Consider the following 14,843-nt stretch of genomic DNA (forward strand, 5'->3'; position numbering starts at 1 on the left):
TAATGGGTTACAGTTTGTTTCCATGCTTGTTCAAGCAACGTCTGTAAGTATTTTGTTTTAGAATCTAACACATTTCTAGTAGCTTTCATGGTAATTCATATGTTGGTGTTAAAAATGCCATAACAAATGCATAGTGGAGTTCAGCTAAATTGTAATTCATGTGTATTCATGTACAATTCTTGACGTATATTTTGTATATGTTTGTATTTCAGTTTCACAAAGTAAAGATTCAGTAAATTCACAACAAAGAATCTGCTTTTGTGGAGTTGCTGAGTATCTGTTTAGCTGCTTGGATAGCTAACTCTTAGCGAGCCAAGACAGTGAAAAGACGGCATCACAGCAAGCACGAAGCAGCGCTGTTTCAAAGCTAAGTGGCAAACAAACTCACAAGTGGCTTACATCTACTGAACTGTCTTTCAAGCACTTTTTAAATGATGGAGCGCAGACCTTCAGCAAGATTTGAGACACAATCATTAGCATCTCATAGCGTCCAAGCTTCAGTTAGCTCCAGATCTAACATTGTGCTTTTGCAAGCTAAAGCGAAAGCTGAAGCAGCTCAAACTAGAGCAACATTCATGAAAAGGGAGGCAGAAATTAAACTGGAGCAAGCACGTCTGCAAGCCGCACTTGATTCGCTCAGAGCAGACGAAGAGCTAGAAACAGCAAGAGCTGAAATGCAAACATTAGAAGCTGGATTAATGGAAATGGGCTATGAGATAAGGAGTAATGCCTCTAGTTCAGATCTAGAAGAAGCTACAAAGCAATTTGTTTTGCAAATATGTACTGGAACAAAGGAGTGTCACTACAGGTGCCACACCATATCAGATGAGGAGTGCAGATGCAGATAGCATGTCAAATTGCTATGCTGCTACAGATCCACAAGCGCCAATAAATCACACAGCTACTGATTATGGCCCGCCTCCTCTTCTAAGCACCCCGAGAGTTAATAGTACACTACCTCATTCAAGTAATGGTCCTCCACCTGTACCAGCTCCGCGGCGTTCTAGCCTCAGAGTGCCTGACCGTACAGATTACCAGTCTTTCAATCTCACCAGTGATCTTGCTAAATTTTTAGCTCGCAGCCACATGGTAACCTCAGGGCTCAGTCCCTTTGATGATAAGCCCATAAATTACTGGGCATGGAAGGCATCATTTAAGAGCGCAATAGCTGGCTTAGATCTGTCAGCAACTGAAGAGCTAGATCTTCTTGTGAAGTATCTAGGCAAGGACTCAGCTGAGCAAATCAAGCGAATTAAAGCCGTTAACATCCGACACCCACCAGCCGGATTGTCATTAGCCTGGGAACGGCTCGAGGAGACATATGGCTCACCTGAAGCTATGGAGCATGCACTTTTTTCAAAGGTGGAAAAGTTTCCCAAGGTTTCATCCAACGATCCATGGAAGCTGCGTGACCTAGCAGATCTACTGTCAGAGCTGGAATATGCAAAGTAAGATGGCAGTCTATCAGGCCTGTTATACTTAGACACTGCCAGAGGCATACACCCCATAGTGGAGAAATTGCCTCACAACATACAAGAGAAGTGGATATCACATGGCTCAAAATACAAACGCACCCATCTTGTCAGCTTTCCACCGTTCTCTGTGTTTGTGAAGTTTGTTCTCACAGAGGCTAAAGCACGCACAGACCCCAGTTTTAGTCTCTTTGCTTCTTCGTCTACACCTGCAAATGTGAAAAAGAGCTATTCAGACTGGTCAGCCAAAACACCTGTGGCGGTCCACAAGACGCAAGTCTCTTCTACTGGAGAGTCAACCAGTGAGAATGAGAGCAGTGCAGTGAACCCAAGCAAACAGTGCCCGATCCATCAAAAGCCTCATCCGCTCAAAAAGTGTCGCGGGTTCAGACTGAAGACAATGGACGAGCGTAAGCAGCTCCTTAAGAAGTTCTCCATCTGTTTCCGTTGTTGTTCCTCCACGCAACACCTGGCTAGAGATTGTACAGCTGAAATTAAATGTACAGAATGTGAGAGTGATGCTCATGTATCAGCACTCCACCCTGGTCCTGCCCCTTGGTCATCCAAAGCGTCTCTTCCCCCAGCAAACCATGGCGGGGAGGGTGACAAAGCGGACAGCCAAGAGGTAACTTCAAAGTGTACACAGGTGTGTGGAGAAGGAGTAAGCCCACGAGCATGTTCCAAAATCAGCCTAGTCAATGTGTACCCCGCTGGATGCCAAGAACAGTCCAAGACAATGTACGTCATTTTGGACGATCAGAGCAATCGCTCTCTTGCTCGCTCCAAGTTCTTTGACATCTTTCGGATCAAGGGATCTTCGCATGCATACACATTGAAGACATGTGCAGGGCTAACGGAGATGTCAGGAAGAATGGCTTCTGGGTTCATCATAGAGTCAGCAGACAAGAAGCTGAGTCTTTCCTTACCTACTCTCCTTGAGTGTGATCAGCTCCCCAGCAACCGCTCCGAAATACCTACACCAGAAGCTGCACGCCACCACACTCCCCTGAAGTCTATTGCAGATGAAATCCCACCTCGTGATTCCAATGCCGACATCCTCCTGTTGTTAGGCCGAGACATCCTTAGGGTGCACAAAGTCAGGGACCAGATCAATGGTGTGGGCAACTCTCCATTTGCACAGAAGCTGGATTTGGGGTGGGTAATTGTTGGAAACGTTTGCCTTGGATCCACCCACAGACCTCTTGAGGTAAAGAGCTTCAAGACCACAGTGTTGGAAAATGGTCGTACAAGCTGTCTTCAGCCTTGCAGTGGTCAGATGAAGGTGAAAGAAACCTTTGCAGAGAAGCCCAATAGTCGTCAACAGCCAATGCTTAGCCGAGTGCACAGTACAATGACACCTCTCAATAGTGAGAGTCTGGGTCAAGGAATCTTCAATTGCACCTCAGACGACCACAAACTCGGACCCTCAGTTGAAGACATCAAGTTCCTGCGAATCATGGCTGAGGAGTTCCATCAAGATGAAGCCAACAACTTGGTTGGTCCTCTACCTTTCCAGTCACCAAGAAGGTGGCTACCCAACAACAGACAGCTCGCCTATGACCGGCTCATGTCCCTACGTCGGTCATTGGACAAGAAGCCTGCTATGAAGACGCACTTCTTGGATTTCATGGAGAATATGCTCAAGCGACAACATGCAGAGATTGCACCACCACTCCAAAGAAACAAAGAGTGCTGGTACCTACCTCTATTCGGAGTCTACCATCCGAAGAAGCCGGACAAGATCCGCATCGTCTTCGATTCCAGTGCAGCCTATGACGGAGTGTCACTCAACGACGTCCTCATTACAGGCCCCGACCTCAATAACAGCTTGGTGGGCGTCCTCATGAGGTTCAGGAAAGAAGCAGTGGCTGTCACAGCTGACATTGAGCATATGTTTTATTGTTTTGTGGTGAAGGAGGACCACAGAGACTTCCTTCGCTTTCTGTGGTACCAGAACAATGACATGGCAAATGAAGTCATTGAATATCGGATGAGAGTCCACACCTTCGGAAACAGTCCCTCACCCGCCGTCGCCATATACGGCTTACGAAGGGCTGCTGAAGAAGGGGAAGCAGAGTTTGGTCCTGCAGTGCGAAAATTTGTTGAACGTGAGTTTTACGTGGATGATGGGCTGAAATCATTCAGCACTGAAGAAGAAGCCATCTGTGTTGTAAAGCAAACTCAACAAATGCTTGCAGCTTCTAACATCAGGTTACACAAGCTCACTTCCAATCGGCCTGCAGTCCTCAAAGCCTTTCCGCCTAATGATCTTGCTCAAAATATGGAAGATTTGGATCTCTTTGCAGATGACCTGCCTATTCAACGCAGTCTGGGATTATCCTGGAACATCATGATGGACACGTTCACTTTCCGAATCACTTCTGAACAGAAACCCTTTACACGAAGGGGAGTGCTGTCGACTGTGAACAGTGTCTACGACCCACTAGGGTTCCTGGCCCCAGTCACCATTCAGGGTAGACTGCTCTTGAGAGAGCTCACCATACTGGCATTTGACTGGGACTCACCTCTTCCACAGAGCATGGAAGCCGAGTGGAGGAAATGGAGAGACTCTTTGCAAGACCTAGAGGAACTTCAGATCCCACGTGTCTACACGCCCATTTCTACATCAGGGGCTCAGCGAAAGGAGCTTTGTGTGTTTGCTGATGCATCAGTGAAAGCTGTGGCTGCAGTGGCATACATCAGAGTCTCATCTCAAGAGGGGCATGTAGAGACTGGCTTTGTGTATGGGAAAGTGAAGTTGGCACCTCGACCTGATTTGACGATTCCGAGGCTGGAACTCTGCGCAGCAGTGCTTGCCGTGGAGTTGGCAGAAATGATAACTTCAGAGATGGATGAAGCGTTCGACAACATAGTATACTACACTGACAGCAAGGTAGTGTTAGGGTACCTCCACAACCAAACACGGAGGTTCTATGTCTATGTGCACAACAGAGTCCAACGCATACAGCACTCACCATGCTCTGGACAGTGGAGATACGTACCTTCGGACTTGAATCCAGCTGACTGCGGCTCTCGCTCTGTGCCAGCGGCTCTTCTCAGCAGCACGGCATGGCTTAAAGGACCAGCCTTTCTCACCAAGCCATCTCTTTACTTCTCTGAGTCTAAAGAGACATACGGCCTTGTCGATCCTGCGGCAGACTCTGAAATACGTCCCCAGGTGACAGCAAACATTGTGCACATCCCTGAAGATATTGTTTAGCCCAAACGTTTTGAGCGCTTCTCCAAGTTAAGCACTCTAATCAGAACCATAGCGCACTTGATCCACATTGCTCGCACCTTTTCTCACTCTACTTCAACTAGCAGCTGCAGAGGTTGGCACATCTGCGAACCCTCAGTGGAAGAGATGGCACGAGCCAAAGTGTGCATATTGAAGAGTGTTCAGAAAGAGTGCTATGAAGAAGAGATCAAATGCATTTAAGAGGGCTTAAACATTGCCTCTTCAAGCAGCCTGTATAAACTTAATCCTATTCTTGACTCCAATGTCCTGTTGAGAGTTGGAGGCCGTATAAAGCACTCAGGCCTAGAGTTGGATGACATCAATCCCATCATTGTACCCGGCCGTCATCACCTGTCAGTGCTTCTCATACGCCACTACCATGAAGCGGTGAAACACCAGGGCAGACACTTTACAGAAGGTGCCATCAGGTCAGCAGGCTTCTGGACAGTTGGTGCTAAACGAAGCATTACCAGTCTCCTGTTCAAGTGTGTGACATGCAAGAAGCTGCGGGGAAAAACAGAACACCAACAGATGGGAGACTTACCAGCGGAGCGGCTACAGGTAGCGCCCCCCTTCACATACGTCGGTGTTGACGTATTCGGGCCTTGGGAGGTTACTTCACGCCGAACTAGAGGAGGACATGCCAATTCCAAGAGATGGGCAGTGATGTTTTCATGCATGTGTACGCGAGCAGTGCACATCGAGTTGATAGAGACGATGACTGCCAGAAGTTTCATCAACGCTTTGAGACGTCTCTTCGCCATCCGAGGTCCTGCTCGGCAAATTCGTTCTGACTGCGGGACGAACTTTGTAGGTGCTTCACGAGAACTGCAAATGTCCAGCACTGCTTCATGCTCAGATAGCATAGAGAGATACCTCAGTGACCAGAACTGCACCTGGGTGTTCAATCCACCCCATTCATCCCATATGGGCGGAGCCTGGGAGCGGATGATTGGGATTGCCAGGCGCATCCTTGACTGTGTGCTAAAAGAACAAAGAACACAGTTGACACATGAGGTCTTGACTACCCTTATGGCCGAGGTAGCCGCAGTGATGAATGCTCGGCCACTCATCCCAGTATCATCAGACCCAGAGTCAACTTTGATCCTCACTCCATCCATGCTCCTGACCTTGAAGACGGGGTCGGCGCCTCCTCCTCCTGGCAACTTTGAGGGTGGGGCCAGGTACAAGGAAGAATGGAAGAGGGTCCAAAATCTGGCTGACATCTTCTGGGGCAAGTGGAGGCGCGAGTACCTTCACACGTTGCAGCTCAGACAAAAGTGGCAGGATAAGAAGGCCAGCTTAAAATGTGGAGACGTAGTTCTACTCAAAGATTCTCAATCCAAGAGAAATGAGTGGCCCATCGCTATCATCACAAAGACTTTCCCAGGGCAAGATGGACTAGTCCGGAAGATCGAGATGACTACTACAAAGGATGGAGAAAAAAAGACTCTCTCGTCCTGTCACAGAAGTAGTCCTGCTTCTGTCTGATGAAAGCACCAGCAATGTAGATAATTAAGTGTGGGTTCTTATAGACCCCAGGCGGGGAGTGTTATGTTTGTAGTTTTATATTTTTTCTTTTATGCTACTTTGATTGGGTTACATTTTTAGTAAGACTAATGTAACTACTTGTTATTCTGACTCTTGCTGTAAAAATCGATTTTGAGAGGCCTTTATTTTGACATCCAGCTAGACAGGAAGTTGTTAGAGGATGTGTTACAGGAGTCAGTTTGAGCCTGTCTGCAGCAGAGACAGCTGCCTTCATCTTCCACTCTTAATGGGTTACAGTTTGTTTCCATGCTTGTTCAAGCAACGTCTGTAAGTATTTTGTTTTAGAATCTGACACATTTCTAGTAGCTTTCATGGTAATTCATATGTTGGTGTTAAAAATGCCATAACAAATGCATAGTGGAGTTCAGCTAAATTGTAATTCATGTGTATTCATGTACAATTCTTGACGTATATTTTGTATATGTTTGTATTTCAGTTTCACAAAGTAAAGATTCAGTAAATTCACAACAAAGAATCTGCTTTTGTGGAGTTGCTGAGTATCTGTTTAGCTGCTTGGATAGCTAACTCTTAGCGAGGCCAAGACACAGTCGGATCTGCAGTGATTGCGTCTATAACTGAAAACTCTGGAAAAAAGAAACACAGATTAGTGACCACATAAATCTAATGGAAGATTATGAACATGAGTCACTAGTTAATGTTAGATTATGCACTGAACTAACAGTTCAGTCCATCGCCAGAGAATGAAGTAGGATCCTGCTGGTGGACTGCAAACAGGATGCAGCAGGCACCACCCCTCTGAGTGAAACCAGGTCAGGGAAACAGATCAGAACAGGAGAGCTCAGTGGTCCAGGAGTCCAAAGCCAAGTCAGAACAGGAACACACTGGTTAAGAAGTCCAGGAGTCCATAGATAGTTCAGGCAACCACTTCAGACGGCAACAGACAGGCTCAATGGTTGGGAGGCAGAACGGGTCAGGATCAGGAAATCAGTAATAATATGATACCCTAAAAACCATTCTCTCCACTGAGATCCGACAGGAACAGACACACTCAGTGGATGAGAGGCAGAACAGGTCAGGATCAGGAAATGTGAAACACTATGGAACGCTACAATCTCCTCTGACCACTAGCCAATGAGAACGAGCACTACAACAGGATCAATAATCTGGCCCCACTGACTGAGACTGAGACAGTTTAAATAGAAGTAGGAACAGGTGGATCAGCTGAGCAGTGATGAGCAACTGAGCAGAGTTAGACAGGTGAATGGAATGAGTAATTAAGCCAGCCAACATAGCCAAGATCATGACACTAATGGTCTTGCAAGAGTAGCAGGTCAGGATAATCTTTGGATTCAACATGTTTCTCAGCTCTACAACAAAAAAAACACAATACGCTGGTAATTTCCAACTTAAAGATGGTAAGGATAATTTTTAATAGACCACATAAAGGCTGAATTAATGCAGTACTCTGAATACCTAATAATTCATTTAGGGCTATAAAGGAACTTTGAGGACACATTTAAAATCTTTTTAAGCATAAAAGTGCTGATATGAAACATTGTCTGTAAGTCATATTGCCACCTCTATAAAATCAAGCTACACAAGCACTTCCTAAACTTATGATATGCTCTGAGAAAGAGGTGAAATGTCATTTTTTGTTCATAAAAATGGGAAGCCAGTGCTAAAGTTACTATGAGAACAGGAGAATTATTCAAACTGATAGATGTTGAGGGACATGAATGTGCTGTTTGTTTCAGCAGTGCATGATGAGTACAATGAAGGCTAAGTGGACCTATCTACTGTAGGCTTCATTGTACTCATCGTGCACTGCTGAAACATCCTCACAGACTCACAGTGACAACCTTAAATCAAGCCTGTCTGTACCTACCTCCAACAGGTAGGATCCATGCAGTCTGAGATGAATAGCGGCATTTAGGGATGGTTTGAGAGTGAACTGACAAAAGACACACATCAGACCAGCTCACGACCATCAGCCCTTTCAACCAGCTAGTGGTGATTTGACAAAAGCAACGCAAAAAGGGCATATAAAAAGCAATTTTTCAGACTTCCTTCGAGGAAGATATTTGGCAGCTGGTAATTTTGTATTCCTAAACAGTTTTATTCCATATGCATATAGCTTTTCAAGTGTGAAATTGTTCTATAGGGCGCCTGTTTTATTCTGACCTTCATCCATATATCCGTCATGGGTATCGTTTTTACAAGCTATGACAAGAAAGTTGTTAGTTGTTATTTTGTCAAACTAAGTCGGTATGGATGTATCGACATTGTATAGAAATGAAATAGAGGCAGGACTGCCATTCTACAAAGTGGCAAATTGGAGAAAATACACAATATGGTTAGTCAAAGAGGTAAGGGGTAGATGTTACGGCCAGTCAAAACTACAGCTTCACTATTGGAAATAAACTGGAATTTCAATCAAAGCCTTTGGAAGACATTTAAATAGCTGTTTAGATAAATGCTTCTATTACTGTTAAACAGAAGCTGTGGTGCTAAAAGAACCACTTTCATGTTCATCATTTAGTTTTGCCGATTGTGGTTGGTTTGACAAGAAAGTGTCATGATCTGCTGCCCTAGGTTTTTGGTCTGTTCAAGTTTTCACTTCGGGTTTTCAGTTAGGCTATGATTTATAATATTCTGTGTTTGAGGTTAAGATTTATAGATTTTTTAAAATTACTTATTTTACTTTTACTTCTTTAAACATTCATTTTTGGTGGTTTTTCAGTTATATTCTATTCAGTATTGTTTAGTCTTTCCTCTAGTTTGATTTTGCCATTCATTATTTAGATTTATGTTTATGTTCTGTTTACCTTGGCATCATAATTATCTTAAGTTATCTCCAATCCCTTCCACTATCCTCTGTTTGCCCCTTGGTCATTTTGTATGATCTATTTATTAGTTTAATCCCCCTTTAGTTTCATTTAACCTCTTTCCAAGTTATATTTAAGCACTTTTGTTTTCCCTGGTTACTCTCTGTTGCTTCCTGGTGCCTAGAGCCACTTAGCTCTCTTCTAGATACTTCAGTTCATACCTGCTCCCAATTACTTGATTATCATTCATTGTTCTGTTTGGCATATATACACCTCCTCTGTAGTTAGTCATTTCTGAATTCTCTTCATTCCAATTATGAGTTATGTTACCATCTGTTCTGGTTCCTGTGTTCCCTGGTAAATATTTCTGGAGTTATGCTTCTCTTGCTTTTGGATCCTCTACAAACCTTCTCTCATCCTAGCAGAAAGTTGAGAAAGAAAAAACTAAATCTGATGAGTTCCAATAGTGGCTAAAGCCTGCTTCTTCAATCAAACACTCTTAAAATAATAAATGAATAAAAAACTGAGAAAATCATCATTCTTGCAGCTGTTTGCCTTATTTTGCTGCAAGCACCAAAGTCTAACGTCAATATAAAGACAATGAATAGAAAAGGAAAATCAACAACAAGGAGCTGGGTAAAGTAGTCATCATTCTCTGTGCTTTTGGGAATTCTTATGCTTTCTCTTCAGTTTTGATCGCTCAACCTCTCTCAGTGAAACCAAACACCGTGTCACTAAGAATAAACATATGATGTTTCCTATACCTGCAGTCTCCCAATCCTCAATTCAATGCAGCAAAAAGATGGATGTTCTTACTTTTCTTTGGTCTAGATGTAACAGAATTTTAAACCCAGATAAAACGGTCAACAAACAAAGCTGAAACTCTGCAGTGTCATTGTGAGCAGGTATATTGCCTTTGTTTTGACTTGATGTTTTAATAAAACTATGGCAATAAAAGTATTATCCTTTCTTATGCAAGTTAGTCCGTGTTATTGTACAATGCTAAATGAAAACTTCTTCTCATTATTTTTACAGCCTTTTCTCCTGAATAAAAATAAACCTTTTTGGCTGAAATAATTCTTTATGCAGTCTTTCCTTTCGAACCTTGATTTTTTTTGACTGAGAGGGAAAGGAGATAATTAAACTCCCTCTTAACAGTTTGTGCAAAACACTACTACTGATGTTTACTTTATTGTGAGACAAAATGTCTAGATGCAGTAATGGAAACTAAAGTTTTATGCACATAGTCTGAAATATCATTGCCTACAAACATTGCATTAAAGCAGTGCGTTAAAGCCAGAATACTAGCTTTGTGATGTGTCGTAAAATTCTAAGGCTTGCATGTATAAAGTTAGGTTTGTTCATTTTACATGGAGGACCATTCCTACCACAATTAAAAACCCATAAAGAAAAATAATCAATAAATACAATCCATTGCTGATATAAAAGCTTGGAATTTAAATTAGATAGTCATTTATTGCAAAAACGTGATGAAAGTTAGATATATTTAAAAATTGATAAATTACTTCGATGTAAACATGTACTTTTATTTTAACTGCTGTTTTATCTCTACACTATTCTTCATTATTTAAACAAACATTAGGATTTTTTACTGTAATGCTGTATATTTGTCTTATCTATTATACTTTTTCTAATCTAACATTGACAAAGTATGTTTAAATCAATGGGCCATCACTCCCTGATATTTGAGGTATTTAAAATCTTATATATATATTTTTTTAATTATGGCAGGATTGGTCCATACTTATACAGACAGCTTATCCAAATTAAACACTGAAATTATGGAAACATAACTTAGTAATTTTTTTTCCTGAAATAAGAGTATTTTCCATTGATTTGAGCAGATACATTTACAAATGGAATATTTTCTTTTAAATGAAAGTTATTGCATTATCTTATTTCATGCGCATAATATCCAGTTACCATTTATTACTGTTTATTTTACTTTAAAAGGTAAACTACTCAGTGATTGTACAGCTTATCTTAATTATTTGTTTAAAATTAAAGGCAAATGCAATTATTTTGAAAATTATTTTCTTGTTTTTGATTATTTTTGCAGTGAACGATCCTAATTCAATAGCCCATGCTTAATCAATGACCACATGACTAATGTTTACTTTACTTTTTGCCTGGTAGTTTCATGCATGTTGTGATCTACCTTACCTGTGACCCATGTTTTTTTTTTTTTTTTTTTTTTTTTTTTTTTTGTTAAAGCCCGTTATCTCATCTTATCATGAACCATTTGTTGCTGACAGAGGGTTGAACGTGCCACTTATTGTGGTTTTAATAAAAAATTAAGATTTAATCCCGGAATCAGCTAGCCTTCCAGGCAACAGTTCAATTAAGCTTTTAACCTTTTTAAGCTTACCTCACCGATTTACCATTATAGAGAGATGCCGACCAAGCAAAACCTCAGCCTTGCTAATTGTGCGCCAATATTACAGCACAAAGGAAATATGCACTGAAAGCAAACTAAGACTGGTAGAATTTGTATTACAAATCTAGAGGCATCTTAATGGGAGCAAGCCCTCCAGGTTTGCTTAATGAGCAAACGTTACGGATGTGCTCAAAAGAGCACTATGCTGTAGACAGATATAACGAGCTAAACAGCCTGCTGAGCTTCTGTCTCTGTTATGTTATGCTGATATATTTAGAGCATTAACACCATATGCTTATCAGACACATAAATCTTGTCAAAGGGATGCAGCTGCTATTAGTGTGTAGGCTAAAAGGGCAAATCTGACATCTTGATTATCTGAATAATTAATAAGAGAGCAGAGAAGAAACCAGTTCTGAGGGAAAATTTCTTTTTGAAAATTGTTTCACATTATAAAACCTGTTGTATTATTACAAACTCTATTGATGTCATGGCAAATTGTGCCTCATGAGCCAAATGTGGTGTGATCCCAGATCACATTTTAAAACTAGTACAAATTCAACCAACCAGAGATGAGCAGATGAAGACTTTATTTCTATTTTTTAGTAAAGATTTTACCAGATTTTACCTCGGTTATGAACTTGGAAACTTTAATATTCAATGATTAGTTAATCGCAAGGCAGCTAACAATGCCAACAAATGGGGAAAAAAAGGAAAGTAATGTATATTTTAATTTTCCTTGCAATGGCTTGCAATACACTCCAGCCTTGGGGTTTTCTCGACCCTCTTCAGATTTTGACCAAAAACTAAAAAAACAAACATCTTCTGGGCTTTTCATGAGAGGAAAACTGTGTACGGCATGTTTTTTTTCTTTTTTGAGTTGGAGGAAAATTGAATAGATTTAATAAGATTCAAAACACAAATAAGACATGTGTCCTTTTTTTCATACGCCCAATGCTAATCTGAGAACCAAAACTTTAGATGACACAAAGTTCATGTCTCTTAATACAGTAGCAGAAAAAATGGCCCTTCCCAGTCAAACACAAGCCGAATGGCAGCCCACTCACCTCCAACTCCCAGCAAAATCCCCTCCAACTTCCAGCCACTGGAGTGACTGCCTCTTGAATATTTTTTACTCTGACTGCACCCTTTCACTGAATTAAAGGGTCGGACCAGGAGAAAGCACTTCTCTTTAGATCTTAATGTCCCGAAATCATGACACAAAGAATATTTTACTACAAATATTGATGTTTAAAAGGGAATTCTAGCTAAGGTCCCATCGAGGAAAGAGGGGAAATTTTGTATGGCTACTACTGTAAATGTACAGTAAATGGTACAGGTTAGGCAACCTTTTCAAAGGACACAGAACTTAAGCTTATTTCCTTAAAAAAAACCCTTCATGAAACAAATGTCATTTTAGGCATTTTACCAGGAAATGTCTTACTTTCGCATCCTAATCCACAACTGCATATTTGAATATATATTATTGGGATTTATTGTGATTCTGTAACCACAAATGCCATTGACTAATATATCTGAAGTTAATTAGAATCTCTTAATACTGGAGAGAATTTAATTTCTTTACTAAAAAAAAATCATAATAATAACATGGAAGACTCACCTGGAGCACCAGCAGATGTCCCACATACAAGCTTCAGCCAATCAATGTCAGGCCCACACCTCCTAGGAAGCCAATTATCTTTCAAGCTCCCCTTCATTTAGCTTCTAGCCTTGCTTCCCTCCTGCACACCGGTAAACTTTCACCCGCCTCCACCCCATCTCTTCCCTCACTCTCAGGCTGTTTTCAGTCCCACTCATCCTCAGGCTTATTCCACCTCTAGTGTCCGGGCCCCATGGGGAAGATGAATCCTTTTCCTAGGTTACTTATCAAGCAAATACCGATTCACACCATCAAAGTCCTCTGCTGGGGCTCAAGCGCCAAAGAACTTTATAATTCAAGTCAATAAAACATTTCTAATTGCAGCTTTTCTCTGTGTGAGTCTCTCCAGGTTGAAATAACATTTTCATGTGTGAACTTTGCTGACACTTGTTTTCTTCAGAAAACTAAAAAAAAAACACCTTGAAGTGGGTCTATTTTATCCAGAATAATGTCTCTTTAACTTTGAAATTATACAGATTTACAAAAATAATTTTATGTCAGTCTTAAATGAATTAGCATAATTAATGCTCTCCCAAATTCTAACTGGAGATCAGAGCCTCATTACTTTACCATGGACAACTTCTGTGAGCTCCCACTCTTGCATATCCTAGGTTTTTTTAGCACTCAATATAGAGACCATGTTACATTTGTTATCATGATGACAACCTAGTTTTTGTGCTGACTTTTGTTTTTCACCATTCTTTCTGTACAAGACCATAGTTTAATTGTTTTTATTGATTCATACACAGCATCCAAAGTCAGCAAATGAGAAATTCCCACTGTTATAAGCATTATAAGTACTGTACTGTATGAAGATAAAAAAACACTAATCATTACAGTTGGAGGAGACATAAATATGTACTAATTTGGATAATGAAAGGATGAATTCTATTTTAAAAATTGCAACTGAACCAAAGAAAAGTGATGAATGCAGGTGGTATGTTTAAACTGCTGTTTCTCTTTAGCAGTGTTTGCAGGTTTTGCAGCAGGTGCACCATATTCACAGCCGTCACAGAAAGACGATCTAGTATTGAAATTCCCTGTAGCCACCCACATTCATGCATGTCTTTGCCCTCACTGCTGACTGCCCTGATAAGAGAGCTGCAACTATTTATCTCCAAGCTTTGCAGGTAACATACAAAAGAATCAGGTATTAATAGACTACTGGTTGGTTTTTGAACGGAGTCTGCTGCACCAATTTCTCCCTAGATTTTTTTCTATATCTATAACAAACACCATGTGCTGTCATTCACCTATTTTTGTTCTTGAGGTATTCCAGGAACATTTCCCTGACTAGTTTGCATCAGTTTTCCATGAGCTTGTTCAATGTTTTAGATTTCAGAACGATTTGCATGCACATTATTTGCATTGAGTTTTCTTTAAAAGATAGACATATTTGTTTTATCTTGGGCATTTATGAATTAGACCTTTTTTTTACTTTTGCACATTATTTTTGTCAAGCAAACTTGCATAAACTTTTTTTCCCAGATATAAGCTAGATTAAAGGTATGGTGACGTGCTGGTCTGGGAGCGCCTTGGGATTCCCCCGGAGGAGCTGGCCCAAGTGGCTGGGGAGTGGGACATCTGGGCCTCTCTACTCAAGATGCTACCCCCGCGACCCGACCCCGGATAAGTAGAAGAAGATGGATGGTACAGGGTTATGCATGTGTATAACCCTGTACCCGCAGACAGGCGGAGGGAATCATGGGGCCACGCCTACTGTCACCGGGTCAGGTTA

The sequence above is a fragment of the Cyprinodon tularosa genome, unplaced genomic scaffold (assembly GCF_016077235.1).
Source record: "Cyprinodon tularosa strain WSP-4 unplaced genomic scaffold, ASM1607723v1 ctg1, whole genome shotgun sequence".
In the NCBI taxonomy this organism is placed as follows: Eukaryota; Metazoa; Chordata; class Actinopteri; order Cyprinodontiformes; family Cyprinodontidae; genus Cyprinodon; species Cyprinodon tularosa.